The following is a 6018-nucleotide window of genomic DNA, read 5'->3' as shown; positions in this document are numbered from 1 at the left end:
TGTGCATTTACAGCCAGTTCTCGGATGCCCTTACACCCATCCCCTGCCACTTTTGAAATATCTACATTGTTTCGTGCTGTCTCTCTGTGCTCTTTTCACCAAGATGAATCACTTCTACCCAACTGCTACAAATTTCATCTGACAAAACACTCATTCAGAATCGCATGCATCAACATGCACTTCGCATTTCTCGTTATTTGTTTCTTCTGGATCTCTTTCATACGATAAAAGTTCACAGCAACTTGACTTGGAAAAGACAATCGCGTTCCTTTTCATTGTCCCAATTCAATCTACATTTCAATGCAGTTAAGGCAACAGACTCAAATTATTCTTTGAGATTTTATTATAGCGTCGATGCATATAAACAGACCATTGGACAGCTGTGATCACCCAAAAATAGCAAAATTGAAAATCATTGACAACAACGACGAGAGTGGGATTTGAACCCACGCGTGCAGAACACCATGGATTAGCAGTCCATCGTCTTAACCTCTCGGCCACCGCGTCACATAACTCACAGGCACATTTCACATTATGAATAAGTGAATTGTGTAAATTATGCTGAGCAGCAGATATTTCTCCCTGGTATTGGTGAAATGATAAATAGTACAGGACGGTTCCAAGAGTATTGTCTTACCTCTGAGTTGTGTGGCAAACACACTCCCACTGTGACACTCTGCTCACAGTGATCTCAACAAAAATGAAGAAATGACGATGTAACAAGGTCAGTTGAATTCTGTGAAGATTTGAAGTCAACGGAATGAAGAGCCCGTGTCAGCAGGAGGTGTAAAGTTGTCTGTGAGGAATTGTTTTCCAGACTGGAGGAGAGTGCATAGTGCTCAATGTCATTATTCAGAACACCTTTCTTCCACTCAGATATTTTTGACACGCATCTGTGTACACAACAGACAATTTCAAAATCCGAAATAAGGCTAAACTGACAATTGAATTCAACAATGCAAAAACCTTGATCTGTATCATTTTCCTGGCTGTGTGACACCAAGTCACTGTATGATCACAGCATCACAGTGAGCAAGTGTCAGAAGGAAAATGAGTGCAGTGCCAGAGCGAATGCTGGGAGCAGCAGTTGACACACTGGCAAGTGCATTCCCCTGAGCAGGAAAACTTCCCAAACAGTGGACTGTGGTGGAAGAATTCAGAGGGGGTTTACATTTTGGAATTTGATGCCAGAGCCACAATGGAGATCTGTTATTGAGTTTGTTCAAGATGAAGGTTTTAAGATTTCTACAGATGAAAAACAAAATAAAAGGCTCGTGGGTTAGTGAAGGCAAAAGTTGAAGTTGCACATTTTTACATCTTTGCAATGAGTAACTCACCGCTTGCCTCACACGGGGTCAGAACCACTAGTGAAGATGATCGTATAATCGCAGTGACCAGCCATGGAATCAGAGAAACTCGGTTTCCCAACCGTTAATGTACAACCAGGAATGTGCAGGTAAGCATTAATGTGTTGCTCCAGTGCTGCAGGTGACCAGTGCACGGTATCTCTGTGCCAGTATAGTGGGCTGCGCTCTGCCGAAGTTTTAAGTTTGAGCCTCACATGGAGCAGCTTCAATTTGTCGTGTTGAGGGGTACGGATAGAAGGTAATATTGAGCAATGTCACGTTTATGGGAAAGTACCACAAATTGTGGATTGAGAAACAACCTTTTCAGGATAATGACACCTTGATCAACAAGCATACTGCAAACACTTAAAACGTGAAGAGACATTTGTGGAGGGAGAGCCGAACGTGATTTTTCAGCAGACGGGTGAAGTTTCCCATGGGCACTGCGTTAAATTCCGGGAAAATAGATGTTGATCTGTTTTCATGTTATGCAGTTTGTTGCAAATTCGCAATGGCCATTGTAATAATAATAAAAAAGGAGACTGATCGCATAGGACCGTCTGAATATTGTAATCACTTTTAGTCTGAGCATCTTTCAGCTGGAATGGTGTGCTGCAGAGCAGCACAGACGGTTAAAATACAAAAAAGACAGAGTAGACTTGGTGGTGGATATAAGAAAGCGTGAAATGCACCTAATGTCATGTGAATGTGGTCAAATCTTTAAAGTAGGTGTTGCGTCTCCAAATGACGATTCAATTGCCACTCATTAGGATGTAACCTCTGTCTGCAGTTATTTTACGACATCAGCCCCATTTACAATGCTTCACCTTGAATAATACGCTTTTTCTTTCAAATCCAGGAACTCTTTATACTCAATTTTATTCAGCTGAACGTGTTCATGAAGTGTCTTTGTGTCTGAAAACAACCAAATCGAAATTAATCCACACCCACACTTTTCCTTTCTTTCAATGGTAAATTCCCTCCTTGTATGTTTGTTCGTGTGTTTTTTAAAACACTATGAAATCATAAATCTACGTTTTATTTCCAGAAAGTCATTCAGGAATTCAGCAACTTTATTGAGTGGAAGAAACTCTCATCCAATCTTTTCTTAATCATTCACTGATGGTTTTGAAGCTCCAACTAAAGTTGTTGATTCACTTGAAAGACGGAATTTCCCCGATTTAGTCACTTCAAACCACACGTTATGAGAAAATCCTCTTTTGTTTACTTTTAAACTTGAGTGTTTCTGGCCCAGCATTTCCACATGTCGTGAATAAACTCCGTCATTCTGTCCATAATGCGGATGAAATCATTTCTATCCTTTCTGATGTTTTTATGTCTCAGTACACCCCGTCGCTGGGCTTCCTATCTTGCTATTCAGTAAGCAGCGTCTGTGCCCTTCCTACCCTCTTCACATGTCTTTGTTGGAGAATAAGGACAAGGATTACACACAATGCTCCCACTGAGGGTGACCTAAAGATTTCACAGTTACAAGATGAACTATTTGCTTTAAATATGATTTCTCTAAATCTCCATGATCTGAGTGAGTGTCAGTATTTCTAAAGGTAACTGAAGTTCAAATACATCACAGTAGGGCTCGAGTCATTCCAGTGCAGACTGGTTCTGGACAGTAAATATCATTACCAAAAGCCACCGTGGGTCTGAAATCAACACTTTGCACATAGATATTGTCGTAGCTATTGTGTATCATATTTCCGTGTTCTTGCCCACTTTGTTTATCACTTCATGTGTCCTTGTATTGAGTTCTACTGAATGATTAATTTGTGAATGGAGACATTCCCTTCACCTCTTATTTGAAACTCCATGGAGCATTGAATAATTGTACTCATATGCTTCCAGAGGACTGTTCTGCCATTACTGGGATGAATCAGTGAACATTCCGCACGTATCCTCGAAGGCAAGGATTTCCTTCTACAGTTTATGAGATAATTACAGCACTGAAACCCATGCGTGCATTCATTTAACCTAAAACTGATGCTGCAAAACATTCAGACTAAGATTTTTCATTCTGCTTGCTTTGCTTGTCCTGAAAGTTACATTCCACATTGTGGTATGTTTGTGAATGCTAGCATTTTCTGAATCTTGAGCAATGACATTTAAATTTTGCCAGAACACTATCTTTCACTGTTCTCTCTTTCCCTTATGGTTCCCCATTTAATATACTGTATTTTATCAGTATATCTTACTTTTACAACAATTCAAACCATCTCGCTCCTGATTACCAAACCGAGAGAATGCCATAATTTTGTTAATTTCTATGCAGTGCAGCTGTCGGGCGCAGTGATCAAGTGTAAAGGCATTGGTCACGTGAACCAAGTAGCAGTAGCGGGCTTTTGAAATCTGGCTATTCTATCGTAGTCATATTCAAAATATTCAACATAATCTTTAGCCAAATCATATTGGTAGAAAATAAGAAAAAAAACAAAAGAACCACCGATGTTGAAAATCATAAAATACAGAAGTTGCTAGAAAAGTTCAGCATTTCTGACAGATCTGTGAAGGGACGGACCAATGGATCTGAAACTGGATTCGTGATGGAAGAGCACAGCAGTTCAAGCAGCATCCAAGGAGGAGTAAAATCAACGTTTTGGGCAATAGCCCTTCATCAGGAATAAAAACAGAGAGCCTGAAGAGTGGAGAGAATAGCTAGAGGAGGGTGAGGATTGGGAGAAAGTAGAATAGAATACAATAGGGACTGGGGGAGGGGATGAAGGTGATAGGTCGGGGGAGCGGGGACGGTGGAGTGGATAGGTGGAAAATAAGATAGGCAGGTAGGACAAATCAGGAGAAGTCACGGGGACAGTGCTGAGCTGGAGGTTTGGGACTGGGGTGAGGTGGGGGAAGGGGAAACGAGGAAATTGTTGAAGTCCACATTGATGCCCTGGGGTTGAAGTGTTCCGAGGCGGAAGATGTGGCGTTCTTCCTCCAGGCGTCTGGTGGTGAGGGAGCGGCGGTGAAGGGGGCCCAGGACCTCCATGTCCTCGGCAGAGTGGGAGGGAGAGTTGAAATGTTGGGCCACAGGGCGGTGGGGTTGATTGGTGTGGGTGTCCCGGAGATGTTCCCTAAAGCGCTCTTCTAGGAGGCGTCCAGTCTCCCCAATGTAGAGGAGACCGCATCGGGACCAACGGATACAATAAATGATATTAGTGGATGTGCAGGTAAAACTTTGATGGATGTGGAAGGCTCCTTTTGGGCCTTGGATAGAGGTGAGGGAGGATGTGTGGGCGCAGGTTTTGTAGTTCCTGCAGTGGCAGGGCAAGGTGCCAGGATGGGAGGGTGGGTTGTAGGGGGGCATGGACCTGACCAGGATGTCACGAAGTGAACGGTCTTTGCGGAAGGCGGAAAGGGGTGGGGAAGGAAATATATCCCTGGTGGTGGGATCTGTTTGGAGGTGGCGGAAATGTCGGCGGATGATTTGATTTATGCGAAGGTTGGTGTAGTGGAAGGTGAGCACCAGGGGCATTCTGTCCTTGTTACGGTTGTAGGAGTGGGGTTTGAGGGCGGAGGTGCGGGATGTAGACGAGATGCGTTGGAGGGCATCTTTAACCACGTGGGAAGGGAAATTGCAGTCTCAAAAGAAGGAGGCCATATGGTGTGTTCTGCAGTGGAACTGGTCCTCCTGGGATCAGATACGGCTGAGGCGGAGGAATTGGGAATACGGGATGGCACTTTTGCAAGAGGTAGGGTGAGAAGAGTTGTAATCCAAGTAGCTGTGGGAGTCGGTGGGTTTGTAAGAAATATTAGTGTCAAGTCGGTCGTCATTAATGGAGATGGAGAGGTCCAGGAAGGGGAGGGAGGTGTCAGAGATGGTCTAGGTAAATTTAAGGTTAGGGTGGAATGTGTTGGTGAAGTTGATGAATTGCTCAACCTCCTCGCGGGAGCATGAGGTGGAGCCAAAGCAGTCATCGATGTAGCGGAGGAAGAGTGGGGACTGGTGCCGGTGTAATTACGGATGATCGACTGTTCTCCGAAGCCAACAAAGAGAGAAGCATGGCTGGGGCCCATACGTGTGCCCATGGCTACCCCTTTGATCTGGATGGAATTGGGAGGATTCGAAGGAGAAATTGTTAAGGGTGAGGACCAGTTCGGCCAAACGAATGAGAGTGTCGGTGGAAGGGTACTGTTGGGGACGTCAGGAGAGGAAGAAACTGAGGGCTTGGAGGCCCTGGTCATGGTGAAAGGAGGTGTAGAGGGATTGAATATCCATGGTGAAGATGAGGCGTTGGTGGCCGGGGAAACAGAAGTCTTGGAGGAGGTGGAGGGCGTGGGTGGTGTCTCGAACGTATGTGGGGAGTTCCTGGACTGGGGGGATAGGACAGTTTCGAGACAGGTAGAGATGAGTTCAGTGGGGCAGGAGCATGCTGAGACAATGGGTCAGCCAGGGTGGTCAGGCATGTGGATCTTGGGAAGGAGGTAGAACCGGGCAGTGCGGTGTTCCCGGACAATGAGGTTGAAAGCTGTATTTGGGAGATATCCTGAGGTTATGAGGTTCTGTATGGTCTGGGAGATGATGGATAGGTGATGGAGGTGGGGTCATGGTCGAGGGGGTGGTAGGAAGATGTGTCCTCGAGTTGGCATTTTGCTTCAGCGGTGTAGAGGTCAGTGCGCCAGACTACCACTGCGTCCCCTATATCTGCTGGCTTGATGGTGA

At 44.8% G+C, this 6018-nt stretch overlaps 1 non-coding gene across 1 annotated transcript; it reads right to left on the bottom strand.

Moving 5' to 3' along the window:
* Positions 1 to 425: 425 nt before the first annotated feature.
* On the bottom strand, positions 426 to 507 carry trnas-gcu (transfer RNA serine (anticodon GCU)). Its single transcript has one exon. It is a non-coding gene; the product is annotated as a tRNA-Ser (tRNA).
* Positions 508 to 6018: the final 5511 nt, after the last annotated feature.

This window comes from Chiloscyllium plagiosum, unplaced genomic scaffold (genome assembly GCF_037043375.1).
Source record: "Chiloscyllium plagiosum isolate Xiang-an unplaced genomic scaffold, Cpla_swu_hap1 HiC_scaffold_38, whole genome shotgun sequence".
Lineage (NCBI taxonomy): Eukaryota > Metazoa > Chordata > Chondrichthyes > Orectolobiformes > Hemiscylliidae > Chiloscyllium > Chiloscyllium plagiosum.
The sequence above is the reverse complement of the archived record's forward strand: the minus strand, read 5'-3'. Positions and strand labels throughout refer to the sequence as shown.